Source organism: Periplaneta americana, chromosome 14 (assembly GCF_040183065.1).
Source record: "Periplaneta americana isolate PAMFEO1 chromosome 14, P.americana_PAMFEO1_priV1, whole genome shotgun sequence".
NCBI lineage: Eukaryota > Metazoa > Arthropoda > Insecta > Blattodea > Blattidae > Periplaneta > Periplaneta americana.
Window position 1 is genome coordinate 20,180,834 of NC_091130.1, and position 23,381 is coordinate 20,204,214.

Genomic DNA, 23,381 nt, shown 5'->3' on the forward strand with positions numbered 1-23,381 from the left:
GAAAAAAAGAAAAAAACAAATTATAAATATGAAACAGCAACATTATGAACATTAAAAGCGGTGTAAACATTGTGACACCTTAGCCCTAATGTTTTATGAGTTCATGATTGCTTCGAAAAAAATTACAGCTAAACAGAAAAAAAAAAAAAAAGCAGACTGAAACATTAGATTACTGAATTATTCAAATTAATTGAGCTTTGCTTATGCTTATGTGGCGTTATCACTGAAGTAAAGAAGCTCGGCGGAACTACAAACTAAAACTTGAAGAAAGAGCTACCAAGGTTCGCCTAGAGCTGCAACGCTCAGTGGAAAGAAGGAAATACATACAAAAGAAGTTACGAGTAGGCTATCATCCGGCTGATACATTACTTGGGATACCTGACAAGCAAACGTTCTGATGGAGGCAGATAAAAAAGTTGAATTTTTTTCTTCCACCATGTTAATAATGCCAAAAGAAGTCCTTATACAAATTTTGGCCACTCGATCGCAATTACGAGGCCGTCCAGAAAGTGATTTTCCCTGGGGCCGTTTATAGAAAAAAAGCACAATTGCATAGAAATATTTATTGAAACAGATACAGCAATTGTTGCGCTATTTGTCAACATATCCCCCACTGGAATTGAGACATTTATCATACCATGGGAGCCACCGGCGTGGCTCAGTCGGCTAAGGCGCTTGCCTGCCGGTCTGAAGTTGCGTTCGGGCGCAGGTTCGATCCCCGCTTGGGCTGATTACCTGGTTGGGTTTTTTCCGAGGTTTTCCCCAACCGTAATGTGAATACAAGGTAATCTCTGGCGAATCCTCGGCCTCATCTCGCCAAATATCATCTCGCTATCACCAATCTCATCGACGCTAAATAACCTAGTAGTTGATACAGCGTCGTTAAATAACCAGCTAAAATAAAAAATAATCATACCATGGGATCAATTTTTGTGTCGTAGAAGTCACCCGCCTCAGATCGGAACCAGTGTTTGACTGTGTCTGTACCTCTCTCTGTCGATCCCATGATTTAAGAAATGTCTCAACTCCGATGGAAAATATGTTGAAAAATAGCTCAACAATTGCTGTGTTCGTTCCAATAAATTTGTCCAATGAAATTGTATTTTTTTTTCTGTTAACGGCGCCTGCGAATTTATTTTTTACGGCCCTCGTAATTGCGGTCGAGTGGCCAAAATTTGTACAAGCACTTTTTTGACATTAATAACATGGTGGGAGAAAAAAAATTTAACTTTATCTGCCCCCACCCCCATCAGAACGTTTGCTTGTAAGCGTTATAATCACAAAAAGTGGGCGATTCTTCGAAGTCCGAGCGATGCGACGCTCATGACAAAACCTGTACGCACTTCCGGAACATCGAACATAGTCTAATAGTAAATTCTAACACACGTCTGAAAAACCAAAAATTTTTACTAGAAGACTTCATTTGTTTTCGAAAACCGAACCAAGGAGAAGGAAGTCAAGCATCACAAGTTCCCAGCATTGAATGTTAAGCGGGGACAGGCTTGTCTTGCAGTGTCACTTTGCAGCTTGCAGTCTGGTTAATTAGCGAGCGCATCCCATTAGAGACCGGCTCGCAACAGAAGCGCCGTCAGGTCTTGATATATTTATCCCTGTAATCAGACATCTATTCGCTACTAATTTACGTTATTTATTATCGATTCGGTCTCCCTATCAATCAATTCATCTGGTCAGATAACAAGAATCACTTTGTTGTGACAGCGGTGACATCACAGAATGAAAACCTAACAAGGGAACCGTCCTAGGTCGTGTAGCTTGCTTGAATTTAATGAAAATGCATTTTTAAGCTCATTTTCGTTCCTTAAAGAACGTGGTGATAGTCGTTCGTTTCGCTTTTTCTTCGTTTACGAAATATAGGCCTACTGATTTGAAAATCGATGCTACTTATGTCGCTTCTTGCGCGCACTCGTATCCTCATAGCTCCGCAACACCGTATCGCAGCTCCCATATTCATGCTCTAGTCCAGTGATGTCAAAGCAAGCGCATTTTTCTGACCTTGACGTCGTGCGCGGGCATCAAGAGCTAAGTATGGAAAGAGGAAGGGTTGTGTGTATGAATAAGCAACCTGTTGGATTAAGAAAACAGTGGTGGTGCACAAGCTTCAAACGGAACGTGAAATTTTATGTCGTTATTTTTATATGGCTTCTTTCTGTTTGATATTATCTATATTGTCTGTAAAACAAAAGTACTAACACTGATTTCTTAATATTGCACTTGTGTTTTAAACGTTAATAACATAATAAAGAGTTAGGAAGGAATATTCACATAAATTCCATAGTAGTACAATTATACTGTACTAAGTGGATGAAACACATCATTCATAAAGAGAGTGATAACCCAAAAAAAGAGATTGAGTATGACATGCTAAGTTGGAATTTATATTGATGGTATCTTTAGCCTTACAAAAGTAATCAATAAACTAGTCAAATAATACATTATGCAAAGAGCCTATAATGATAGTAATTAAGAAGCGATTATGGATGTTTATGAAACGAGCGCAAGCGAGTTTCATAATTTTCATACGAGCTTCTTAATTACCATTACAGGCGAGTTTCATACGACTTTTTATGCTCGACCATATTTCTAACTTGAAATTACAGTATTCAGATGTATACATTTTATTTGTATCTGACAAGATCGGAAGTGACCTTGTTCTAGGTCGTGAATTGTGAGATGTGCGCAGACGCGAAAGTATTGATTTTTTCCGAGGAACAATAATGTCATTGACCTTGTGTAATCCCGTTAAACTTGGTATAACTTTGATTATTGAATTCGACATTGAAAAACGAGATGACAAATTAAATTTATTTGAATATTATTTACAATAAACGGTAATTATTATAGTAACAGAACATGACCTTCTGCGACAGTATTGGATTCCCAGCCTCCGTGACTTTTCGCTAATTCTATTTCGATTGCATATCCGAGAATAATCGATACTTGCGGTTTTATAACGGTACAAAGCTGACTCGTTATTGGCTGAACACCTGTAAGCTGAGTTGTCATTGGCTGAAAACACCTGAACTTTAATGAGTAGGTGTACTTTAATGACATGCATTAAAGGACTGCTACCAGGTGTATAATTACTACATTTCGGCATGGTCGAGCATAAACAATATTACAGTACAAAGCAAAGTTACCTAGTTGCTGTATATGTTTTAAGTGTAACTAATATTCCATAACAAAACTCTTATCGCACTATGCTTTTAAGGTGATATTGGTGAGCAACTTCCTATCATCAGATTATTAAATTATTTTCTCGAAATGTGCTGAAGCTATAGAGCTGACATTTTTACAACACATGGGCACGTATCTTTTGCTTATAATGTAACAGTAGTTGCTTTGTTAATTCATTTCCTTACAAAGAATTTCCATGCGAATATTTTCAAAATTGTCAATACACTATTTTCAGTAATACGTATTTACGGTATATTACATTTACGAAAACATTCTGTAAGGCTACTAAATAAATAGGCCTATATCTGAAAATTTCTCTTTTCTATAAAAAAGGTTGAGACAATATTTCTTTTGAATAAAAAAATCAAACATGTGAAAAATGAGCATTAAAATTAAAACTTACATTCTTATAATGCACTTATACTTCTCAGACAAATCTAAAAATTAACATGGATACAGTTTTAATACGTTCTCTTCCCTTTATCTATTGAATCAGTGCTAGCCATCCCTGAATATAGCTCGACCAAGCGGTCTCTTTCCGTTCCGCTGTAAAGCGCTCAGGTTCTCATGAGCTCTAAAGCGCGCGCTTGCTCCTATGGGCATTAATTGACATGATTGCTCTAGTCTATTTTCTTTTTCTCATAACTCACATTAATAAAGTACTCATGGTGAAATACAAATCCAATTTGAATTTAAAATATGTATTAACTTTGCGACTCAAATATGATAGTGGGATTCGAAATGAAGTGATCGGAACAAAGAGCCATTGAACAGTACAAACATTTTATATAGGCTAGTTTTTCACACTATTTTGTAACATACACACTATTTCTAACATGCAACATTGTTGCAAGAACGTTATCAAACTTTTTCACATGTTTCTCAGTCATATATCCACACCTCTGCCATGCGTACTATACATCATATAGGCTAGTTTTTCACACTATTTTGTAACATACACACTATTTCCAACATGCAACATTGTTGCAAGAACGTTATCAAACTTTTTCACATGTTTCTCAGTCATATATCCACACCTCTGCCATGCGTACTATACATTTTATATAGGCTAGTTTTTCACACTATTTTGTAACACACACACTATTTCCAACATGCAACATTGTTGCAAGAACGTTATCAAACTTTTTCACATGTTTCTCAGTCATATATCCACACCTCTGCCATGCGTACTATACATTTTATATAGGCTAGTTTTTCACACTATTTTGTAACACACACACTATTTCCAACATGCAACATTGTTGCAAGAACGTTATCAAACTTTTTCACATGTTTCTCAGTCATATATCCACACCTCTGCCATGCGTACTATACATTTTATATAGGCTAGTTTTTCACACTATTTTGTAACACATACACTATTTCCAACATGCAACATTGTTGCAAGAACGTTATCAAACTTTTTCACATGTTTCTCAGTCATATATCCACACCTCTGCCATGCGTACTATACATTTTATATAGGCTAGTTTTTCACACTATTTTGTAACACACACACACTATTTCCAACATGCAACATTGTTGCAAGAACGTTATCAAACTTTTTCACATGTTTCTCAGTCATATATCCACACCTCTGCCATGCGTACTATACATTTTATATAGGCTAGTTTTTCACACTATTTTGTAACACACACACTATTTCTAACATGCAACATTGTTGCAAGAACGTTATCAAACTTTTTCACATGTTTCTCAGTCATATATCCACACCTCTGCCATGCGTACAATACATTTTATATAGGCTAGTTTTTCACACTATTTTGTAACACACACACTATTTCCAACATGCAACATTGTTGCAAGAACGTTATCAAACTTTTTCACATGTTTCTCAGTCATATATCCACACCTCTGCCATGCGTACTATACATTTTATATAGGCTAGTTTTTCACACTATTTTGTAACACACACACTATTTCCAACATGCAACATTGTTGCAAGAACGTTATCAAACTTTTTCACATGTTTCTCAGTCATATATCCACACCTCTGCCATGCGTACTATACATTTTATATAGGCTAGTTTTTCACACTATTTTGTAACACACACACTATTTCCAACATGCAACATTGTTGCAAGAACGTTATCAAACTTTTTCACATGTTTCTCAGTCATATATCCACACCTCTGCCATGCGTACTATACATTTTATATAGGCTAGTTTTTCACACTATTTTGTAACACACACACTATTTCTAACATGCAACATTGTTGCAAGAACGTTATCAAACTTTTTCACATGTTTCTCAGTCATATATCCACACCTCTGCCATGCGTACAATACATTTTATATAGGCTAGTTTTTCACACTATTTTGTAACACACACACTATTTCCAACATGCAACATTGTTGCAAGAACGTTATCAAACTTTTTCACATGTTTCTCAGTCATATATCCACACCTCTGCCATGCGTACTATACATTTTATATAGGCTAGTTTTTCACACTATTTTGTAACACACACACTATTTCCAACATGCAACATTGTTGCAAGAACGTTATCAAACTTTTTCACATGTTTCTCAGTCATATATCCACACCTCTGCCATGCGTACTATACATTTTATATAGGCTAGTTTTTCACACTATTTTGTAACACACACACTATTTCCAACATGCAACATTGTTGCAAGAACGTTATCAAACTTTTTCACATGTTTCTCAGTCATATATCCACACCTCTGCCATGCGTACTATACATTTTATATAGGCTAGTTTTTCACACTATTTTGTAACACACACACACTATTTCCAACATGCAACATTGTTGCAAGAACGTTATCAAACTTTTTCACATGTTTCTCAGTCATATATCCACACCTCTGCCATGCGTACTATACATTTTATATAGGCTAGTTTTTCACACTATTTTGTAACACACACACTATTTCTAACATGCAACATTGTTGCAAGAACGTTATCAAACTTTTTCACATGTTTCTCAGTCATATATCCACACCTCTGCCATGCGTACAATACATTTTATATAGGCTAGGTTTTCACACTATTTTGTAACACACACACTATTTCCAACATGCAACATTGTTGCAAGAACGTTATCAAACTTTTTCACATGTTTCTCAGTCATATATCCACACCTCTGCCATGCGTACTATACATTTTATATAGGCTAGTTTTTCACACTATTTTGTAACACACACACTATTTCCAACATGCAACATTGTTGCAAGAACGTTATCAAACTTTTTCACATGTTTCTCAGTCATATATCCACACCTCTGCCATGCGTACTATACATTTTATATAGGCTAGTTTTTCACACTATTTTGTAACACACACACTATTTCCAACATGCAACATTGTTGCAAGAACGTTATCAAACTTTTTCACATGTTTCTCAGTCATATATCCACACCTCTGCCATGCGTACTATACATTTTATATAGGCTAGTTTTTCACACTATTTTGTAACACACACACTATTTCCAACATGCAACATTGTTGCAAGAACGTTATCAAACTTTTTCACATGTTTCTCAGTCATATATCCACACCTCTGCCATGCGTACTATACATTTTATATAGGCTAGTTTTTCACACTATTTTGTAACACACACACTATTTCCAACATGCAACATTGTTGCAAGAACGTTATCAAACTTTTTCACATGTTTCTCAGTCATATATCCACACCTCTGCCATGCGTACTATACATTTTATATAGGCTAGTTTTTCACACTATTTTGTAACACACACACTATTTCTAACATGCAACATTGTTGCAAGAACGTTATCAAACTTTTTCACATGTTTCTCAGTCATATATCCACACCTCTGCCATGCGTACTATACATTTTATATAGACTAGTTTTTCACACTATTTTGTAACACACACACTATTTCCAACATGCAGCATTGTTGCAAGAACGTTATCAAACTTTTTCACATGTTTCTCAGTCATATATCCACACCTCTGCCATGCGTACTATACATTTTATATAGACTAGTTTTTCACACTATTTTGTAACACACACACAGTTTCCAACATGCAACATTGTTGCAAGAACGTTATCAAACTTTTTCACATGTTTCTCAGTCATATATCCACACCTCTGCCATGCGTACTATACATTTCATATAGGCTAGTTTTTCACACTCTTCTGTAACACACACACAGTTTCCAACATGCAACATTGTTGCAAGAACGTTATCAAACTTTTTCACATGTTTCTCAGTTATATATCCACACCTCTGCCATGCGTACTATACATTTTATATAGGCTAGTTTTTCACACTCTTCTGTAACACACACACAGTTTCCAACATGCAACATTGTTGCAAGAACGTTATCAAATTTTTTCACATGTTTCTCAGTCATATATCCACACCTCTGCCATGCGTACTATACATTTTATATAGGCTAGTTTTTCACACTCTTCTGTAACACACACACAGTTTCCAACATGCAACATTGTTGCAAGAACGTTATCAAACTTTTTCACATGTTTCTCAGTCATATATCCACACCTCTGCCACGCGTACTATAACTTATTAGCTTGTCTTTGAGGACACGTGAATGAAACTGTTCATATACAACAGAAAGGAATGTCATTATGAAGCCCCTATCGTGCAATGTGTCTGGAATGTTTTCATAGATAATTTTGTGTCTGAAATACTTTCTAGTCTTCGAATTACAATATTATGTTGCCTAAAAAAATACACATCCAAGCGTTGAAAAAATCTTGTCGTTTCTGGAGGGATAATTTGTGTTTTAATTCTCTTACCATCTAAAATATTGTTTATTCCTTCATCAGTAAATATAGTGTCATTTATTCTGACCACTCCAGGAATCCAGAAGCAGTAGTGTGTCTTTCTTAACATCCTGGAGAAATACGTACGGTATTTTAACCTCTAGGAGCCGTGCGTTCATTATAGTGGCCAGCTATTATTATGATCATGACGTAATCTAATATGTTCATTTTGTTGGAGTATAGACCGATAAGCAGAATATAAATAGGTATGGATTAAATGGGACCGTCAAATGCTTATCTACTAATATAGTATTAAATAATATGTTACAATTTATACAACATGAACGTTTTCGGCATCATTTTGTGCCATCTTCAGATGTTAAAATAGTCTTTGTGCATGCTTAATATGTGCTAACAGTGGTGAAACATGGGTGACACACGACATAATGATTGTGTACGATTTAAATGAACTTACGTGGTATTATGTAAAATTAATAAACTTAAATGTTGGTACTGAACTTTAATTTAATTACTAATGTAAATATGAAGTAGTACAAAACCTCTTTTTTTAATTGGGTTATTTTACGACGCTGTATCAACATGTAGGTTATTTAGCGTCTGAATGAAATGCAGGTGATAATGCCGGTGAAATGAGTCCGGGGTCCAGCACCGAAAGTTACCCAGCATTTGCTCGTATTGGGTTGAGGGAAAACCCCGGAAAAAACCTCAACCAGGTAACTTGCCCCGATCGGGATTCGAACCCGGGCCACCTGGTTTCGCGGCCAGACGCGCAGACCGTTACTCCACATGTGTGGACAAACCTCTTTTCCTACTAAGGCAATTATGTAAGGACAATTTTTAGGGCATTTTAAGGGCAATTTTGTAAAAGATTTTTAGGTCATAAATGCATTGTTTTTAGGATATTTTTTCATGATTTATAGGTCATCAAAATCCTAACCCTAGTAATGTCTAAGAAATTTATGGATTTCTTGTTTCCTGAACTAGTGTGTAGTATACCCATAGTTTTGGATGTATTTTGTTTATGTATTTGTGTATATTTTCAATCTGTCTTTTGTTTCCTTTGTAAAGTATTAGCATGTCGTCTACGTATCTGTGGCAGTAAATGATGTTGTCTGCGTGTTTGCTGTTGTCCTGGTTTAGAATGTATGTTGTATGTTATGTTATTCATTGTTTACATATTACAAGTTAAGTGCATTTTATTTAAGGTTCTATATTAGCCTTTATAGTATGGCTGAATGAGAGATGATAACGTATTCACATCTGTAATTCCGTAAATGTTAAACAGTTGTTAGTGTACTATTGAAAATAGTAACTGTCAATTATCCGGAAAAAAGGTTCTTTTGGTTCGAATAAAATGGAATCTACAACATATCTATACTAATAATAAATCTGTAGCCAAATTTTTTCTGGTAAGTTTCGATTTTTAAAAAATAATTGGTGTTAACATGTATAATTAACCATCCTGAAACCGAAAATTGTTTTTTTTTTAATTTTTGTTTGTATGTATGCCTGTCTGTCTGTATGTTTGTTACCTTTTCACGCGATAATGGCTGAACGGATTTCGATGAAAATTGGAATATAAATTAAGTTCGTTGTAACTTAGATTTTAGGCTATATGGCATTCAAAATACGTTATTTAAAAGGGTGATTATAAGGGGGCCTGAACTAAATAAATCGAAATATCTCGCTTATTATTGCTATTTGTGAAAAATGTTACATAACATAAGTTTCTTTAAAAATAATTTCCGATAAGTTTTATTCTATGCAAAATTTTGATAGGACTGATATTTAAGGATATACAAGACTTTTAAAATAACAATACAATACATTTTCACCGCCGCCTCAGATTATAGCGTTGTTGTTCCTACAGTAACTCCTATGTGCAAAATATAAAATTTTTGAGTAGGAAGGAAAAACACATTTATTCATTCCATGTCAATGGTACATAGGAGATAGTGAATTCTTACATTTTCGAAAGTAAGAAATATAATTACATATCACTGTTTATGCTGTATCACTATTTAAGTTATTTGAAGGGTTCAGAACCATAGCGGGCCAAGCGTCGTTTACTGAAGACGTAGAAAACAATGATTAAAATTAAGTTATTACCATAATTCAGTGGAAATATATAGCAAGTATTATAAAGTATACACATTAAAATTAAAAGATATGTCAATCGTCATTAAACTATGGTTGCATCTAATAACAATTAAGGAACATGTTAAAGGAATTGTCACTGCACCAAATGAGTGGTCTCTGGATCAAAATGATCGCATTTTAATATTTAAATACAATTTAAATTAAGTAACATATTAAACGATTTATCCTTATATCAAACACGAATGTCCCCTGGATCAAACGTCCTATTTTAATTATGTAATTACTTTATATTTATTTCTAACAGGTGCAGCGGAGCGCACGGGCACGGCTAGTTATGAATAAGAATACAGCATTTTCTAACATTCTGTGGTACTCAAAAAGAACATGTGCTGAAAAGAAAGTCGCTATTGTGTATTGCAAATTTATTGTGTATTGCTTATCATTTCTTTATTGTGTATTGTTTATATTGTGTATACCACTTGCCACAGGGTGCATGCCCACTTGCAGTGTAAATAAATGCATACATACATTTAGATAAAGAGATGTCGTGAACCAATGACGCTTCTACAACGCGGATTGATACAACCTATGAGATTTCTTTCTTGACCTGAATGGATTGTGACCACCCTGTACGGAGACTTCATGGTACATGGAGTCCTTATCTCAAAACATCGTCTGAATGCTCTTAAAGTTCGTCCATAGAATTTCCGAACACACTGTACAATGAACAACTGTAATGCCTTGTCAATATCCGACACGTTTTCAGAAAGCCTTAAATCGTAAACTTGTTGTAACCATGGTAACAGTGAAGGATTACCAGGGAGATAAAATCGCAGGCCATAGTATTATGTAACACGTTTTCAATTCAGATACTAACAATAAACAAAAACAATCGCAACAAATCGTTTCGCTCTCCCATTTAAATCCCACAAGCGATTCTTCCGGTGAAATCTGTCGAATGACAAAGGAATTAATATAGAATCGCGTCCGCCATTGTAAATCTGGAGTAAGATGGCGGTCTTAACCGATTTCAAGTCATAGAACAAGACCCAGCTGTCGGAATACATCCATTCTTAATTCCAAAGCCCCCTGGACCATGCAGCTTCGTGGTTTCACATTCCCAAAGCCGGATTTCCTCATTCAGACGGAATCCGATAAAAACACAAAAACGCACTCTGCGACTGTGTATCGACTTGGAGCACCTCGCTGAAATGTTACCAGTGTCGGACACGGATTGTCTCAAGGCCCATTCATATTACAACATGTTCCTTCAACTTTCTGCTGCAACCGCTCCTCTCGGAAATTCCTTCCAATGCCCGAGAACATCGTCCCAGATATCATGTTACACATATTTTGTGAGACATATGATTTCCTTGTTTTACATATGTTATTTTTTACATGGTTTCCAATTATTAGGCCTATATGCATAATCAACAGTAATCTCACTAGACGTTTTGATTTTATCGATAAATCTGCGAGTGGAACACGAGCAGATTTATCTAGAGAAAATCAAAACTCGAGTGGATTTAATTGACTATTACACGATTAGAAGAAAGTATATAAAGATTAGAAGTAACTAAGTACTCCAATACAATAAAATATTAATTGAGGGGCTTAGAACAAAAAGCACGTAAGTGACATTATTAAAAAAAATGAGGTTAGTGCGTGTTGTGATAGCCCAAAAGGATGTTTCTTTGGGATAAAATCAGGCAAGTGATCACACTGTGCAGTGCTGGTATATGGGCATCATTTCACCAAACTAGTGTATAATATTTCATTGTAGAACTTTAACTGTAATTTCCTCAAAACTAGGTTTATGTCACTTACCTGCTTTTTGTTCTAAGCCCCTCAATTGACTTACGAAAATATAACTGTCTTCAAATGTATTATTGTACCATCTCAACATTACAAATATTACGCTAGATGCATGCTAGATGGCAGTAGTGAGCAATGCCTTCTCGTCGAGAAGTTCTCGATCTATACACGATGGCAATGTTACTAGTCAAGAAGGCTTTGTTGATTCAGTTTCATTTCTATTAAAACAGTTGCATTCCATTTCAATTATCAGAATCCCAGTAATCAACGTCATTTGACAGATGATTTTCAATTAATCTTAATATTAAACAATCTCTGATACGTGACTATCCATAATATCATATAGCAGAAGCTATAACATAACCTAACTAACATACACAAGTGTTAGAAAAGTTTTAATTAACGACGATGATATAAAAAATAAACATGAATAATTTGAAAAGGAATAATTATTGAATGTACAATTTTCAAATTTGAATGTGGTTGGTGCTTCAATTGATGTTATATTGGACGTGTGCGTAATAGAAGTGGAACTCGTTGATTTAGGCCTACATGGTGTATTCAACTTATTCAGGATTTCCGAATGAATAATTTTAAAAGAAATAATTATTGAATGTACAATTTTCAAATTTGAATGTGGTTGGTGGTTCAATTGATGTTATATTGGACATGTGCATAATAGAAGTGGAACTCGTTGATTTAGGCCTACATGGTGTATTCAACTTATTCAGGATTTTCGAATGGTGCTCTTCATTTATTTGTAAATCGGATTTCAGAAGATGCATAGGTATAATCAGTGATTTTTATTAATTCTTGTTCTTGAATGCTAATGCGAGTCATATTTGAAACTGCTGTGCATCGACTGGAGTGGTTTGTAATTATATATTTGACGTCCAGACCAGCGTAGTTTCAAATGTTGGCAAAGAAAGAAACAAATGCTAGGGACGCGATAAAATTAAACGAATGCTAGGGACGCGATAAAATTAAACAAATGCTAGGGACGCGATAAAATTGTGCGATAAGCATCCATGATTGGTTGAAATACGTCCTTTCGTACCGTTTTATTGGTCAAAAGTAGTATGACGTAGTAAGAGTGTAATAGTCACCTTGATCATGCACTGATTTACTAATCAGCTGAAAACATTCATACATCTTGATACTTCTAGATATATTCCGTTCGTCGTCAAGTTCTTCTTCATCTTAGAACTTCTTGTAGTCCACGGTAGTGTTGTAATTGCTGTACTAGCCTTTGTATTCGAGGCACACGGGTTCAAACCTGGTCGAGAACGATGGATTTTAGATGCCGATAACATTTTTAGCATGACAAAACAAAGCTGTGGATCCAGTCCTCTTATTTTTATTGGATGTAAAGACTTTTTAAGGGGAGGGGATGGTATTTTTTAAAACCTTTTTCCTATTTGGTGTAAAATAATAATTTTTTGCATGTAGAGAGCTCATAGCTGTGGCAACTCAACCAAATAAAATATTTTGAAAAAAAAAAAATTATTTGGGGGCCCAAAATTGAAAAAACATATACCCAATGCAGGATTGTACTAAAACCGATATATCTAAACCATTTTTAAAGATAGATTCACACAGTTTTTTGCAATGTACTTGCAAAAGCATGTTCTACAAACTGTCTGTAACAGAATTTTGACATTTGTAAAATAAATAATTAAAATTTAATAACAATTTTATGATTTCCTTTCTTGCAAACAAACGGACGTATTTTTTAAATGAAATCAATTAACAAAATTTTCTTACAGAGAAAAATTTCCTAATAGTCTACTGAATGTGTGTTCTAAATTTCATGCATGTATCTTTAATAGTTCAGAAATTATATCCATTTTTGTCTCGCAATGTATAAAAAAAAAAGAAGTTACTGGAAAACGATAAAAGCCGGCGTGTGATGGCGCAGGAAGTTTAAAAATGACGTCTCAACATCCGATAAGGGCACAAATACCCACAAAATGTTATGCAATGCATTCCACACATATCAAAGGGTATTTTAAAGAAAAAAAAATTGAAAATTCAATTTATCGGAAACAACAATAAAAGTGGGCGAGTGATTTAAAAATCCATAACGCAGGAAGTTTAAAAATGGCGACTCAACATCCGGTAAGGGCACAAATACCCACAAAATGTTATGCTATGCATTCCACACATATCAAAGGGTATTTTAAAGAATTTTTTTTTTTTTTTGAAAATTTAATTTACCGGAAACAACAATAAAAGTGGGCGAGTAATTTAAAAATCCATAACGCAGGAAGTTTAAAAATGGCGACTCAACATCCGATAAGGGCACAAATACCCACAAAATGTTATGCTATGCATTCCACACATATCAAAGGGTATTTTAAAGAGAAAAAAATTTTTTGAAAATTTAATTTATCGGAAACAACAATAAAAGTGGGCGAGTGATTTAAATATCCATAACGCAGGAAGTTTAAAAATGGCGACTCAACATCCGATAAGGGCACAAATACCCACAAAATTTTATGCTATGCATTCCACGCATATCATAGAGTATTTTAAAGAATTTTTTTTTTAAATAAATTCATTTTTCACAAAAAAATACTATCCTCTCCCCTTAACGTTTATTGTTGTTTATTGTTAATAAAATAACATTGACAGAAATACAATCTTAGTTCTTCCCTTAAGGAGCAAAAAACTCGTGCTCAGGGAGGTATCTAAACACAAAGATAAACACAAAGATAATTTTTTGACACAAATTGGGTGAAGAAAAAAAAATGTACAGGAACAAATTAAATTTAAAAATACAATTTCAATTTTAACAATTTAAGTCATACAAATACATATAGGTACATATTAAATCAATATATATTCTGTAAAAATTAAATTCCTAACGCTATTTTTGAAATTTCTGACACTAAAATTTTCCAAATTTGGGTATTTATCAATTATTTTATTGTATAACCTTGGACCAAAGTAGATACCATGGCTCAGAGCTGTGCTTGTGAAACACTTTGGTTTCTCTAGTCGTATAAAATCGGATCTTTTAGTTCCATATTTATGATGATACAATTTGAATTTACTACGGTTTTTATGTATGAAGATTAATAAGGCAATATAATAAATCTGTTTAATTTTCAAAACATTAAAATCAGTAAACAAAAGCTCGGATGAGTAATCAATTGGTTTATTAAGGCATATTTTAATTATTCTTTTCTGAATAAGTATTAGTGGAGTGAGATTAGAATTACAAGCATTTCCCCACCCTAAAATTCCATACTAGAGAATGGATTGAAATAAAGCTAAATAAATGAGACGTAAAATATTAATTGGTAAATATGACCGAAGTATAACAAAGATATAAATTGTTTTACGTAATCTATTGCATAAATATGTAATATGTTTATTCCATCGTAAGTGTTGGTCGATTGTAATGCCTAAATACTTAACTTCTGAGGATTCGGTTAATAATGGGACATTCACAATTTTGAGAAGAACAATCTGAATGATGAATTTTGAGCCTAAAGGAAGATTGAGGAGATTGAAGACCACTGGACCTTAGTGAAAATGGAACAACAGTTGTTTTGGATGTGTTTAAGGAAAGAGCGTTTGAATCAAACCACTCTTTAATTACCTGTAATCCATTATTCGCATTAATATAAGTGCCTTCCCAAGATTGTTCACCAAAAAGAATTACGGTATCATCCGCATATGAATATATAACCCCATTATATTTGCGTAAATCTGATAATAACAAATCATTTATATAAATCAAGAATAAAATTGGACCAAGAACTGTGCCCTGAGGGACCCCTACTTTTATGTTTTGAGTAAAACTAAATTCATTATCAATTTTAGTTACTTGATTTCTGTTATTCAAAGATGAGTTAAATAAACTTAGAACATTACCATTAATGCCTAACAAAGACTAATCACAGAAGATATGAAAATAGATTAGCAAAACTGGAGCGACATTGATAGGGAAGAAAACCGCACAAATCTTAACAGAATGCCTGGAATATTATTTCATATACTCTGCAGGGTCTAGCAAGGAGTGACGATATGTTGGATACAGTTAATTTCGCTGCAACGCCCAAAACTACGCCGCAATATTATTATGATATCTTGGAGGTGGCAGTGTCTTCTTAAACAGTCATTTCCTCTTCACGTCGCTCGTCAGTTGCAGAGGAGTTACGGGACATTTATATCTGATGCCGCTTGATGGCCCAGCAGATGGTCGAACGAAGGGACAGCCAGTCCGTCGCCGGTCCGACAGGGACAACAAGAATACCCAAACCGCCCTTCAGTGAGAAGTACTTCTGCAGTAATTGTCACGGAGTAGGCCTACAGAGACAGCCAACATTTCTTCGGAATATACAGGGTGCGTCAGAAAGAACGGATGGATTTCACATGGCAAGAAAATTGTAAAGATTCATCAAATCAAAAATTTATTGTTATCAACATATTCACCAATACATGCAGTTTATTTATGGAAAACAACATTATCCATATGATGTCCTTGGCTTTCAATACAGGCATCGAGGCGTTTTCTGATGTTCGCCATCACTTTCACAGTCATAGCTGGTGCAATTGCCACGATTTCTTCACGAATCGCTGTCTTCAGTTCGTCCAGTGTATGTGGTCGATGTTTACAAACTTACGCCTTCAAATGGTCCCAAAGAAAGAAGTCGCAGGGCGCGAGATCTTACCGTAGCCTCGGACAATCTCGGTGCAATAGAATTTCGTCCAGGTGATTTCTTCTTTCATGTTGAACCTGTGATACGAAATGAAGCCACCCACCGCAAAATTGTATTCCGAGTAGGAATCCTAGCGTGACATCCGATGTCGAAATGAGTCCTGAGTGGCGATCACAGACTCTTCATTTTTCAAAAATGTCTCTACGATGAAAGCACGTTGTACACCAGACCAACACCATATTCTCAACTGAAACTGCATTCTATGGCTGACCCAACAGTCGTGGTCCCCCTCACTATATCTCTCTCCTCCTTATGTATCGATAGTTTGAAATCCATCCGTTCTTTCTGACGCACCCTTTATATGATAAGAACTTTCTTGTGTTAAATATTAACGTACCTTGTTAACATGTTTCGACCTATTTTGGGTCATCTTCGGAACTGGTCGTTGTTGGTCTTGACGCCTCTTGTTTCCTGTGTGGGTGCGTTCGTAGTGTAGAGTCAAAGAGTGTATGTGTTTTGAAATTGAGTTGTGTTGAGAATATCGTTGGGGTGTGTTTTCGTGTGTCTGTATATTTCATATTGTTGTAGTGTGTTGAGTTTCTGGCTTTTTGGTTGGATGTGCAGTATTTCCATGTCTGTGTTGATGTCTCTGTAGGTGTGGTTGGCATTTGTGATGTGTTCTGCATATGTGGAGGTGTTTTGTATCATGTAAGTAAATCATTAGACGTAGGTATGTTTAGAATCAATTACTGCTGAATTTACATCACATTAAATTACGTTATTTTATGGGGACTCTAAACATTGAAATTCTTTATTAGTAGGCCTTTCAACATTTATTGTTAGCAGAGTGCTAACTCTTTTTACTGAAAGGCGGTTTCTAATTCCAGTTTTTACAAGATTCATGCACCTAAATCCTCGCTCACAATTTACAGTATGCGATGGAATTGTATAAATCAGCGTTTCTCAAACTATGGTCCGCGGACCACCTGTGGTCCTCGAGGTCTGCCCTTCTGGTCCTTCAAAAAAGACAGAAGAAAAAATGAAATTCAAACGAATTGCGTATCACACTACAGTTGAAAATATCTGAGTTTGAAAATGACACATGTCAATTGCCTTTCACTTTTTCTCCCAGTCCTACATACTGACATTATATTTAAATTTATTACCTACTCGTCTACCGACTTCCCACTCTACTCTCAGCAACAAAAGAGGGATTTAAAGCACTATGAACGTGGTGTTTCTCGCCATCTTTTCCCTGCACACCAGTTGATGACATATGGCTAAGTACATTGGCATATCTTTCAGATGTATTCTCAAAACAAAACGAACTAAATCTCTGTTTACAAGGTAATTCCTTGACTGTTCTCAATGCGCATGAGGAAATAGTGCTCGAGAGAAAACTCGGTTTGTGGGTCAGTTGCGTAAAACAGAGGATTTTTTCACTATTACCAACCCTAGAGTCTTTTTTGGTTGAAATGATTTCGTTATTATTCATTATTATGCAATGACATATGTTCGCATCTCGAAACTCTGAGGTCACAAATTCGAACTTATTCTCCAAGTAAATATGACAAATTTTCATGGGTTCGTGAGTGCTTAATAGATTATAATTCAGTTTGCTTCTATGTATCTGTGTGAGAAAGGGTTTTCACCACTAACTCTAATAAAAACAAAGTACCGTAATCGACTCGATGTATGTGACGATTTCAGACTTAAGCTTACCAACATACATCCAAACATAGAACTGTGCAAGAATCGGCAGCCTTATCTATCTCATTAATATGAGTACCAACATTTATTTTGTTTATGCTCGACCATGCCGAAATGTAGTAATTATACACCTGGTAGCAGACCTTTAATGCATGTCATTAAAGTACACCTACTCATTAAAGGTCAGGTCTTTCAGCCAATGACGACTCAGGTTACAACTGTTCAGCCAATGACAGGTCAGCTTTCTACCGTAAAAAACCGCAAGTATCGATTATTCTCGGATATTCAATCGAAAGAGAATTAGCGAAAAGTCACGGAGGCTGGAAATCCAATACTGTCGCAGAAGGTTATGTTCTGTTACTATAATAATTAGCGTTAATTGTAAATAATATTCAAATAAATTCAATTTGTCATCTCGTTTTTCAATGTCTAATTTAATTTCAATGTTATCTCTGTAGGTTCTTATGCCCTAGCAAGGTCAATGTGGACATCTGTTTCTCGGAAAAAATCAATACTTTCGCGTCTGCGCACATCTCACAACATACGGGACATTGCTCCAGGTCAGATACAATAAAATTAATAATATCAAGTTAGAAATATGGTCGAGCATAAAAAGTCGTATGAAACTCGCCTATAATGGTAATTAAGAAGCTCGTATGAAAATTATGAAACTCGCTTGCGCTCGTTTCATAAATATCCATACTCACTTCTTAATTACCTTCATTATAGGCTCGTTGCATAATGTACTGTTAGTTAATAAGTTAAAGATTATCCAAACTCTAATAGCCTTGACTTATTTAAAAAAAAAACGAAAATGAATTTTTTCTATTAACATTAACTTAATTAGTTAATACTAATATAGAATTAATTTTAATTAATGAATTGTTTTAAAATATAAACATGCTATACTGATATTAAAATATGCTACAAAAATGACAAATTTTCTTTCGAAGGGAACAAGAGTAAGGTGGTCTGCGGAACTGTTCTGACTTTAAAAAGTGGTCCCCACTTCAAAAAAGTTTGAGAAAAGCTGGTATAAATCAATTAGAAGAAACTGTTCACTTAACTTACATGAATTGCACCAACTGCTTGAAATCCATTCCTGAACATCTATTTCTCAACACCTTTTTGAACATGTCCATGCTATTAGCATTTAATTTAATTTCAGATTAGTTCAAACACATCTCTGATACAATTTTCTTCATTACCATCTTCGTTTTTGAAGTCCAATGTGGTGGTCACATTTTTGGACATTTACATTCAAAGTTTGTTGCATTTTTAGGAAGTAGCAAAATGCGTCAAATGCGACTGTGGGGTAAACCCTGAAGAAAATTAAAAATATATGCTCAGATGACCTTGTCTGAAACTTAAAACTTAGTTACGAGTTTCTATTTCACTGCAAATAAGATATTTAATTACGTAAGAACCCTACCCTAGTAACGAGGGACAGATGTCTTTAGACACCCAGTCAGAGTGGATCCAGATCCGAGGCCTTGCGTATGAGTAAGTAGGTAATGAAAACACAAACCAGCCTATTCATGTGCATGGCTAGTGGCTACGTGACAAGAGGAAAAAAAAAAAAAAAACAGACAGTAACACTAAGTAATATTTAAATAGCCATTATAATAAAAATTTCAACTTAACGCTTATAGTATTTTTACGATGTGTGAACAAACACAAAAAGTAATTCCACATCGTTAAGTTTTTCATACCAGTATCCGTCATCGTTTGATAGTTATGAAAAAGACAATGTGGAAGAGGTGGGGAGGGGGCTAATGTACGCAAGCTGTTGCCATAACGCGGACCCAAGGACCCTGCCTGCGCTATAAACGTGAAAACGAGAGAGTGGTCGGCACTACTTCATTATCTGACGATAAATCATTGGTAAACGATCCGTGGGGAGCAACCCTCTGGTTTATACCTGGTGTGCTGAAGACTTCCAGCAAACTATCAAGTCTTTCTCTATGAAATTTAATAATTATAACGTCCATTTTAATGACTGCATAATAATAATAATAATAATAATAATAATAATAATACTTACTTACTGGCTTTTAAGGAACCCGGAGGCTCATTGCCGCCCTCACATAAGCCCGCCATCGGTCCCTATCCTGTGCAAGATTAATCCATTCTCTATCATCATACCCCACCTCCCTCAAATCCATTTTAATATTATCTTCCCATCTACGTCTCGGCCTCCCGAAAGGTCTTTTTCCCTCCGGTCTCCCAACTAATACTCTATATGCATTTCTGGATTCGGCCATACGTGCTACATGTCCTGCCCATCTCAAACGTCTGGATTTAATGTTCCTAATTATGTCAGGTGAAGAATACAATGCGTGCAGTTCTGTGTTGTGTAACTTTCTCCATTCTTCTGTAACTTCATCCCGCTTAGCCCCAAATATTTTCCTAAGCACCTTATTCTCAAACACCCTTAACCTATGTTCCTCTCTCAGAGTGAGAGTCCAAGTTTCACAACCACACAGAACAACCGGTAATATAACTGTTTTATAAATTCTAACTTTCAGATTTTTGGACAGCAGACTGGATGATAAGAGCTTCTCAACCGAATAATAACACGCATTTCCCATATTTATTCTGCGTTTAATTTCCTCCCGAGTGTCATTTATATTTGTTACTGTTGCTCCAAGATATTTGAATTTTTCCACCTGTTCGAAGGATAATTTTCCAATTTTTATATTTCCATTTCGTACAATATTCTGGTCACGAGACATAATCATATACTTTGTCTTTTCGGGATTTACTTCCAAACCGATCGCTTTACTTGCTTCAAGTAAAATTTCCGTATTTCCCTAATCGTTTGTGTATTTTCTCCTAACATATTCACGTCATCCGCATAGACAAGAAGCTGATGTAACCCGTGAAATTCCAAACCCTGCCTGTTATCCTGAACTTTCCTAATGGCATGATGAATTGTTTTTGATTATAAATTGAATTAATCTACTTGATATTAGTTGCACAAATTTGTACAGCTTAATGAAAGTATGCTACTTTGTATTGTATATATTTGTATAGTTTTGGCCGATGAATTGTATATGCTTTAAATTGAATAGTAATCTGTATAGCTCCATTCATAAATTATTTGTGTTTCTAATTTGAAGTAGTTTGCACGATATGTATGACCAATTTCTGTATAGGCTATGACTTGTTCCACATCTTAAAGCTTCATTGCTCATGTAAGATCTATGGAATAAAATGAATGAATGAATGAATGAATGAATGAATGAATGAATGAATAATTTTACAATAATTAAAAATGGACGTTATAATTATTAACTTTCATACAGAAAGACTTGATAGTTTGTTGGAAGTCTTCAGAACACCAGGTACAGAGGGCTCATTAGGAAATTTCAGGATAACAGACAAGTTTTGGAATTGAACGGGTTACATCAGCTTCTCGTCTATGCGGATGACGTGAATATCTTAAGAGAAAATCCACAAACGATTAGGGAAAACACGGGAATTTTACTTGAAGCAAGTAAAGCATAGGTTTGGAAGTAGGCCTAAACCCCGAAAAGACACTATATGATTATGTCTCGTGACCAGAATATTGTACGAAATGGAAACAAAAAAAATTGGAGATTTATCCTTCGAAGAGGTTGAAAAATTGAAATATCTTGCAGCAACAGTAACAAATATAAATGACACCCGGGAGGAAATTAAACGCAGAATAAATATGGGAAATGCTTGTTATTATTCGGTTGAGAAGCTTTTGTCATCTAGTCTTCTGTCAAAAAATCTGAAAGTTTAGAATTTATAAAACAGTTATATTACCGGTTGTTCTGCATGGTTGTAAAACTTGGACTTTCACTTTGAGAGAGGAACATTAGGTTAAGGGTGTTTGAGAATAAGGTTCTTACGAAAATATTTGAGGCTAAGAGGGATGAAGTTCCAGGATAATGGAGAAAGTTACACAACACAGAACTGCACGCAATGTTTTCTTCACCTGACATAATTAGGAACATTAAATCCAGACGCTTGAGATGGGCAAGGCATGTAGCACGTCTGGGCGAATCCAGAAATGTATATAGAGCAGCCGCGGCGAAAATGCGACTCACGAGCACATTGTGGCTCGCAGTGCTTTTCTCTCGCTTGCTACCTACAACCCCCACCCTCTTACGCACCGGAGTCAAACTCCGTTCTATTTGTATTTGTCTCGGACCTGCGAGTGGCGTATCGTCGCAATATCTCTCTCGAAACCATGTACCTCTATAAAAAACGAAAGTCTCAAGTAGGATGGGAGGATGCATTCTTTTGCTTACATTATGATGAACATATTAAATGTATGATTTGTTCACAAGTATCCTATTACTAGGAAAACGGTTGTATAACATAAAACGGCATTATAAGTTACATGTTACTGATGAAACATTAAAAGGTTAAGTGTTGTTATTATTATTATTATTATTATTATTATTATTATTATTATTATTATAATCTCTGTACGTCGATTCTTTTACGGCAGATGTACGAATAATGCGGTTAGATTTTCAATTTAAACTCACAGATTTACAATGTGACGTTAAATGAAAGCTAGATGTAAGGACTTGACAGATATTGAACTTTTCAAATCTTTGGAAAAAAAAAAAAAATAAATATTTGAAGCTTCGTTCTTTCGCTTGCTCTGTTGAAGCCATGTTAGCTGTAACTTACGTTTGTGAAAAATTATTTTCAACAATGAAAATAGTAAAAACCAAATTTAGATCACGACTGACAGACAAATACCTTCGTGATCAACTACGATTGGCAGTAAGTGACATAATTCCTGATTTTGAAACTTTGTCGCAGAGACATTCTGTAGACAGTTAATTTTAGGTTGTGATAATGTGTCCTATGTTTTCTTGTTCATTTATTTCTTCGTTACACGTCCTAAACATTAACTTCCCCTTCGGTTGTCCGCCTCCCTCCATAGGTGCTATGCACGTTGCAGCTTACACAGTGGCTCGGCGCACCATGGCCTTTTCGCCACGGCTGATATAGAGTGTTAGTTGAGAGACCGGAGGGAAGAAGACCTTTGGGGAGGTCGAGAGGTAGATAGGAGGATAATATTAAAATGGATTGGAGGGAGGTAGGATATGATGAGAGAGATTGGATTAATCTTGCACAGGA

The 23,381-nt window shown here is 35.3% G+C and overlaps 1 protein-coding gene across 1 annotated transcript in view; it reads right to left on the reverse strand.

The window, feature by feature from the left end:
- Window positions 1–23,381, reverse strand: part of LOC138713968 (ankyrin repeat domain-containing protein SOWAHB-like) — a 178,759-nt gene that overhangs the window by 150,177 nt on the left and 5,201 nt on the right. The window lies entirely within an intron of this gene.